This window comes from Lottia gigantea (genome assembly GCF_000327385.1).
Source record: "Lottia gigantea unplaced genomic scaffold LOTGIsca_15, whole genome shotgun sequence".
Classification (NCBI taxonomy): domain Eukaryota; kingdom Metazoa; phylum Mollusca; class Gastropoda; family Lottiidae; genus Lottia; species Lottia gigantea.
In genome coordinates, this window is record NW_008707797.1 from 3707907 (window position 1) to 3717048 (window position 9142).

Consider the following 9142-nt stretch of genomic DNA (forward strand, 5'->3'; position numbering starts at 1 on the left):
ATCCTGTTTACATTTTTTCATGTATATATTTTTTATATAAAGTTATTATTATCTTTTATTGATTTGGTTATGTATTAAACCCAATTCGTAATGAACAATCTTGGCTATATTTCTAACTGTCCAATCCTCAGTTAGTATTAGATCTATTCATAAGGACTCTTCATCAAAGACACATACAAAGTTTCTGAAAAGGACTTTGTGCTGATGTAGATATTTGTTGACAGACATACTTGTTAAATTCCTGATAAATATGACGAGAACTTTCCTTAGTGCTGCGTTCAGAAACTCCGTAGCAGAGTTGAATCAAATGTTAGTGGTGGGAAAAATCGACCCCTCTCCTTTTGTAGACCACATTCCATCACAACAGATAATAGCACAATTTTAATTAAAAATTAAAAATTAATAAATAAATGAACATAATTCAATATTTTACAAATAAGACAGTTTTAGTTTCTCGCGTTTCTTACATTCTTTCGACGATTCAAATTTCTCATTCGTCTTTTTGGTTTAGAGGTGATGTACTCCTGAAAATATGAATAGAAACTTTGGATTATGATTTGGTTCCATAACCATTATGAATCAATTACCACAGTTATACTGCACATGACATACTACTACTAAAATATTCCACCAATCATAACCTGTATTCCCCATGTGTGTGTGTGTGTGTGTACAATAAAAATGGCTATTGGATCAATTCTGTACTAGTGGTTTTTGTTACAAAATTAAACTGGAATGCTCATGTTCCCAGGAGATCAGAGATATTCATGCCCAGTAAAATACTAAATATACATATGGTTTTATTCACGGGGTTTCGATGCTCACAAAAAACCATCTTTTCCCCAACCCACCTAGGACGACCAAGTCTATCTATAAGGTAAGACTTGTACTTACATTCAGTTCTTGTTTGAACTCAGGATCGGTGGTGTTGGATTCTGGGAAATACTGAAAAGGAAATCGAGCAAATAGTGAGAAAAACAGAAATGCTCCAGTCCTGATCGGATTTTGACACCTGATTTGTCAAGAAAGCAGCGGTGTCAAGGACATATCATTGTCTCAGCTGCTCATTTAAGCAAATTCTATCTTTATCCTATTCAATATGTTCTTCAATATGTGTTTCATTACCTTGTAAGGTAATTTTATATCAAAGTATACATATACTTACATTATTGTACATCTGGACAACTGTGTCTTTAGAAGGGAGATAATTGGTCATAACATTGGTTGCTTCATCGATATAATTAGTAACACGTGGAAGTTCATCTAGGGTTTCTAGTGGGAGGATGAGGTAGACATCAGCTTGGAATTCACCACGGACGGGATCGTACACTGTCACATTAACACGTGGTCCAGCCATGATTTGTTGGAATTTGGTGTATTCTTCTTTAATCATTTTTTTAACCAGTTCGACGATTTGATGAATTTGGTTTTTTACGTTTTCTTCTACTCCCCAGTAACCGTATGCCCATTTGCCCTGAAATCACGAGACAACTGTAGCTTCACATCTAGCTATTGATGCGTCTCGGCAAATTTAAAGGGGGGGGGGGGGGTATTCGGCGTTCTAGTGAGCCAGATATCGACTCGAAAATTCAGAATACATCTGGTATATCTAAGAATAGTTCCTATTCCGAACCATCCCACCCATGAAGCTAATGGGAATGAGTAGTAGTCCAATATGAGATGCTTGCTTTGCTGTAGTAGAACCAGCGGGTACTTATGCATCTTCACAAGGTCAGTGCATTACCAGCTCGTCTAATATCAGACGAAGTAGTCTATATTGTGCATCTTGATAATGTCAATGCATTACGAACTCTTCGAAGTTCACATACCTTGTGAAAATTGTCTATAAGAAGAAGAGACAAAGCAAGCAAATTTACCTGTTGATAGACTTCATTACCAGCTGAATGTAGATATTTCATCTCCTGTCTTCTCATAATACTGTCTAGATTATCATTAATAATAGAATGGACATTGGTGATAGCTGCATTATATTTTTCTGGTAAGTTTAATTTGCCAAACTGTTCACCTACAGTATTAGTAAAGTCTGCGATGTATCGACTGTAATCCATCTGCTGTAATTCACTGATCTTTCTCTTCAAAGCTTGTACACTGTGATGATTAGCTATTTTCGATTTCAATTCTAGAAAGACAATATAATGGAGTACACTGTAATTCAAAGGATAAAGTAGTTTGAATATTTGCTTTTCGAACCACGCTCCATTTGTCTAAAATAGCTCAAACTTGAGCAGTATAATACCAGATCTAGGTAGGGAAATGTGAAACCAAATGCTTAAAACTCGTCAGATAAAGAATCACGTAACATCTAGTTTACTGCTTTGACGACCGTTATCATCCGTTCAGTATGGTGTACATTATCAAAGCGGAACAATTCGCTATAGTCATACACATGTATTATTATCATGGAGGTATGTCCCTCGTCACTCACCTAAAATATGTTGTGAATATTTATCAGTGTACATCTGCGTTTTTCCTTTCAAATCAGCAATCACAGTATCTAAATAGGCGGACATCTTCTCCATTTGAGCAACACGGTACATCTGGAAATACAATAAAAATGGGTTATACTTTTAGATCTTTTAGCGATAATGAAATAAGCTAAGTGTCTAATGAATTCATTTTTTTTTTTGTTATTTTGCCGTTTTATTTTTTTGTCAATCGTATGCTCATCTTACTGATGTGAAGAAGACGTTTATAAGAGACATATTTGAATCTGGATAGTATATTTGTATTTCGATAGGTGTAGGTGGCGCTGCTCGGTGGCGACACGCAACCAGTTATTATTATCATCATTATTGTCAAGAAAGTTAAAACAACAGTTGTCTTAAATTCTTATCTAAGGGTGAATTATTTCCCTTTATTGCTCTTCTGTTTTAAATTCAATCTGTTAAATTAACGACACCCCAAAAAGAAAACTTTCGAATAGCTGATTTGAAAATGTAATGAAATGAACTGGAGTTTTACGACCTATTTTCTGCACCTGTGTGGGTTAATGAAGACGAAGCTAAATTGGATAGGGGATGAAAGGAATATAACCAAAGTGTTAGGCCTACCTTGATTGTGTTGATAAATTTATAATATTCTTCTGTGATAGGATAGTGTTTAATGGTTTGTACCATTGTGGTTAGATCTTGAACCATGATGGCTGCCATTGTCTTGTATTGTTCAATTAAACGCCTAAAACTGACACTGAAAAACAGAGGTCGTATTATATAGTCTGTGAGGGTGAGCCTTAATATTTGAATCTGACATCCTTCCGATTACAGCTCAGATTATAGAATATCCAAACATTGAACTCAATACTAATGACGTCACAAGTTTGATTCGATTTGGACACAATTCTTTTTTTGTGGTGCCAGAAAGGTTTTTACAAACTAACTCAGGCGTAATGTTAATATTGCTCTTTAATGTTAAAAACCGCTTACTGATCCAGTACGCGAATAAATGAGCAGTACAGTACGTTATACACTCATGCGTCTTATTCCACCGTATTTGTATATCGCTTTTTTACACCAAGGCAGTGGGATAGCTCAGTCGAGAAAGAATTCCGTAAGTTTCGCTTTGAGCATATTAAGGCGTTTTAATGCTAAAATCAACTGCCGCGTCAAACCTATTTCTATTAAGTGGTTTGAGAACTGATATGCTAAGATTTAAATGACTTACTGTGCTTCTAAATATTTTCCTTGTACATATTCACCCATATCTCTGATAAACAGGTCATTTCGTCCGTACATTCGTCTCATTTCAGTGGCGACGATTTCCATGTCTTTTCCGAGGTCAGTTAATTCACGATCAATCATTGCAATGAATGGCATCAATTCCTCGACAGTAGCATCAGCTATTTTGGAGTATTTTGTTGTGAGTTCCTCGCTGATTTTTTTGTCCATTACCATCATCTCTCTCATCATGGATCTGTAGCCTTTACCAGCTAAAGCCTGGAATATGTACATATTAAATTTCATTATGATAACGTGACAAAATCTTAAAAATAGTAAGAATCATAATTCAAAACTCCATTGATCTGGTAAAACTGTTCGAAATGACCAAGAGTAGAATGTCGTGCAACTATTTCATCCCTTTAATCAACTTTAAAATTTTCCAAATTGTAAGATTGTTCCATTTTTTATCATTGGGCGACATATTATTTTATCAGAACAGAAGAAAAATACCCAACGATTCCAGACCTCTTATTCCAATTTCTCAATGAAGTATTTGTTTCATCCTAAACCTGTACATATGGTAGAATCAAACCCTTTTTCCCCGAAATCAAATCACGATTTAACCAACTAACCTGGATTTCCTGAGAAATTTCTGGTCTCCATGTAACTTTAGTGTGAATGATTCTGGAAGTGTTCAATCTGATTCCCATGATACTCTCACTGATTCTTCTACCTTGTTTGATAGTGTAAACTTCAGCTCGGATAGCACTTCTATTGGGATATCGGCCTTCGATATATAAGGTGTTGGAAAGATCGCCTGAAACAGAGTTAAGACGGAAATGAAATGAAATGAATGGAGTTTTACGTCCTACTTTTCTGCACCATGTGTGCTAATGAAGACGGAGAAAGAGGACGAAGCAATAACTATTAAGAATGTAGAAGGTCTACATGTATAAGTAACAAATTTAAATGACCATAAGTTTATACTGAAAATGGCATAACCTTGATCATAATAGAGATTATTTTTGCCAGATGAGAGAATCGTATACACGTCGCACAAAAGATTAAAGATGCGTTGGTATTTGAAACGATACCTATCACTCCCTTTCTGGTCTATGGTACTTACTTGGATCATATTTGGCTTGGAAGTCGAATGTCTTCTTTTCACAATCAACAGCTAGTTCAGCTGACATTCCTGGTGCGTCATCGATCTCGTTTTGGATTGAAGCATGGAATGGTTTGATGCTATCAACTTCTCCTACAACTTTAACTCTTTTCATTGGACTGATGACCTGTAATGAAACATATTATAGGTAAAGTGGACATTTGGCGAAATAAACAAAACACTGGATCTCGGTGCATATTTATTAATTAGGCATAGTACATTAATTATGTCCACTTCCAAGACGCAAATTATTGGTGCAAACGGAAGGTAATTTTCAAAGGAACAAACTATTATCAACTCATATAGTATTAGAGCTCATAGGACTTTGGACCTTCATTGGATATGTTCAAACAAAATATAAATATCCATATCCAAACATTATCTATAAGTTATTTTATTTCTTTTTGATACGCCTACATGGCTGAAACTTTCGAGACTTATTGATCAAATCGTTATTGTTGCTCTAGTACATATGGTATACTACAGTCATAATGTAAACACTTCACCAACTACGTCGCTGAAACCATCAAGTATGTGAACTGATACACTTATTCTACTTACATCGACGTTGATTCTTCTTCGGAGCTGATCAATTTCTCCAAGAAGCATCATGTTCATTCTTTGTCTTGAAGCAGTTAAATATTGCATGGACATTCCAGTGCTAAGTTTATCAGTTGATTGTCCAAGATGAGAAGTGAGGAAGAGATCGGTGTTGGTGTAAAGATGCCTGATGCCAAGAGACATGGTGTAGTTCTTCAAACTTCTGTCATAAGATACATCCTTCAGGTTTGAGGTAAGAACCAATGTTTTTCGGCTGTCTGGTGAGTAAGAGAACTCTGTCTTTCCATCAAAGATTACTTTTCCATTGTCCAGAGTCATTTCCGAGCCAATTCGGATATCCTGAAAAACAAATAAGGTCAAAACTGTTATTTTGATAGATTCTAAGCATCGATTGGAAATACTTTTACACAATGAATAAAAGAAGAAAAACTCTAAATTCTTAAAGCTCAAAATCGATCAAATCGTAACATAAAGTTGGCGTTCATTACTGCAATACCTCCACACCATGAAGATGGTACAAAAAACGAAATGAATGAATGTCATTGATTGAAAGTATTGTACCATCTGAATTTTCCTAACCTTACAGGTGTATTGGACGCCTTACACCTGTTCATTGCGATTTATCATGATATAATGCATCTTTCTAAGAACTTTGTACGAAGTTCAAATGATGAAATAAGTAAAAAAAAATAAAAATCGATAGATTGAATTCAATTGTCTATACTCACTCTCTGGATGGTGGGTAAATTCAGAATAACTTCCATCTTATTGGTCTTGCTTCCTGGAGTAAAAGTGGCTTTAACACCAACTTTCTTGGACTTATCTTCAGCAGCATCCCACATAACGGAACCATCAATCGATTGTTCATAGGAATTCTTGTTGACCACTCCAGTAAATTCTAATGTTCTTGTTGGCAGCTCAATTTTCAATGATGAGTCCATAATCTGTTTTCGTCGTCGATTCAGGCTTGACATATCTAAATCATATGCAAATCTTTGACCTTTGTTTTCGTTCCACAGCAAAGCTCCTTTGCTCTTGAGAACTCTGTCGGAGGACTGGAGAGTGCCACTGAGACCCATGGTTCTCACTGGATGAATCAGCTTGATTTCAAAGTCTTTATCATTATCAAATCGACCACCATTTGGAGTCACAGACCCTTGTAATCGGACTTGACTGTTCTGTTCCCTTTTATTCCAGTTGACAAAAACTTCTCCGTTATGAGCATGGTCCTTCTGTAAGCTAACAACTATTTGCATTGGTCTTGGGCTTTCAATATCCACAGTGATGTCTTTGTTATCGCCGAGGTTGGCGATTCCAGTTATATCAACTAACTCATCATCGTTATGGGAGATAGTAATCTTCTTTGTGTATTTGTCACCAGCTTGTTCAACTGACATTTTCACCATGGCTGATTTCAGTGCTTCAAATGGAGTGGATAAGCTCATGCTTCCAACATGTTCCACTGAGGACCATCCCTTATGTCTGTTATAAGAACTGTCATATTCAATTTTCTTCATCGGAGCCCATTCAGCAACGATAGTGCTATCAACGCCATCACTGTTTGGTGTGCTCTTAGCACTGAAGCTCAAATCCTCAAAGTTGGCAAATTCACTCTTGAAAGTTACAGAAGTATCAAGAGATTTTGGAGAATTGTAAACAAATGATACATCTCCTTCCATTGGTCCAGTTAATTCAGAGTTGACGTTAGCAGTGGATCTGAAATCTGACCATTCTCCTGAGTGGGTGAAGGTAATATCGGCCTTTCTGTATTGGTTGTAGGGAGTTGTGATGTGGAGCCCACCGTTCATTGGAGTTGATGAGAGATCCATTTCACCTTGTAAACCATAAACCGTGGATCGACCGTTTGTCAAGGTAACAGCAGCACTTGGTGTGGATCGGTTTTTGTTCATTTTGGCAGAAAATTTGGTGTCACGGTATCCTATAAATGGTGTTGAAACTTCTAATTCGAATAGGTTTTCTTCATCAGATTCAATTGCAAGTGTGGTAGAAATCTCCATGTTTCGTCCATATTTAGCTGTGATTCCTGATTTCAATGACGTATCGTCCAAAGCATGATTGTATTTGACTGTTGTTCGTTCATACCCTTGGAATGGAGTGTCTACAGTAGCCGAGGCAGTAACATCCTTCCATCCATCATTCAACAGCTTCATTTCAGATGTAACCTCTTGCCCATCCATATATCTTACAGATGCTTTGACAACACGTTGGCGTCGGTTAGCATAATCTAAATTGGCTGCAAGGTCTCTAAATCCATCAAAAGGAGTATTGACAATAGTTTCGACATTCACGTTGTTTCTTCTAATGTTATAGGTAGCAGAGGCAGAAACATCTTTGTCGCTGATCTTGGCATCAGCACTCATTTTTCCATTTGACCACTCACCCTCTTTCTTCAAATTGAGAGAAGCTTTGTTATTCATTTCATAGTATTTGTATGTACCTTCCAGATGAATGTCTGCATTATTTCCGTTGATTGTCATGTCAGAGTTGTAGGTACCAGAGATAAGGTCGCCCACGGATGCACTCAATTTAGTATGACAATCTGAGATTGGTGTTCCAGTGTGTTCAAATGAGGCGTCGACACTATTCATGAACATACATTGAAGATTAAGAGTGTAAGCTGTTTTAGATGGTTGATGAACGCTGGTAATTTTTCCTTCCATTATTTTTTCTCCGGCATAATTGACTGCTCCTGTAGCAGCAAAAGTACCTATTCTTCCTATGTTGCTGAAATTTACAATAACATCTCTTATATTTCTTGAGCTGGCCTTCATGTTAAAAAGTCCCTCAGTTTTGTACATTGAATCATGAGACAAGTTAGAACTGATGTCAAGACGTTCTCCAAACAACTCGCCTTCTCCGTGAATCTTAAAATCAGTCATAGATCCTTCTCCTTTGAAGGCAATTCGGTTGTTTCGGTAATCTTCAAAGGGTGTTTTCAATGTAACACTGCCTGTGACAACTGGTTCCATAGAGAAAGCTACATCTCCGATGATGTCTTTGTTGTATCCATAAGATACTTTTCCGTTGGCTGTGAAACTCCTTTCAACCAAAGAGTGTTGGTAGTCGTAGCCCATCTGCTCGAAACCTGCAAAGGGTGTTGATATTTCAGCAGCACTGTTGATGTGCCTCAAACCATCATTGTACCAACCTAGTTTTCCAGACATTTCATTGTCTAAATACTTGACGTTTCCTTCCGATTGGAAACTTTGTAAAGGACCTTCATGGCTGAAAGACATTGATATTTCCTTGTTTCTGAAACTAGATGTTGTGAAAACTAATCCACCCATGACCTTGTCTAAGAATTTGAAGTTTCCGACCAAAGATGCTTTGTGTGTATCACATGTAGCTTCGATCTTTCCAGACATATCCATCAATTCTCCTTCCTTGTTGATCTTGACTCCAACTTTTCTTCCTTCTCCCAAAAGAAGATAATCTGCATCACTGGAAATTTCGATTTTAGGAAGACGGATTGTGACCTTGGTAGTAGAATCAATCATGTTGTCACGACCGAAGGACGAAGAAACCTTTGTTTGGAAGTTGGTTAACAGACCGTAATGGTCGATGTTGAATTTAAAAGGCTCAGTGTAGGGAGTCATTACAGTGAAATCGGTCTTGAGTACACCTCGTGAAGCTTTGTTTCCAAGAGCTAAGTCGATTTGCTCTCTACCAAAAACAAAAGATGTAGTGAGGTCAAGGTTGTATAGGCCTCCCTTCTTCT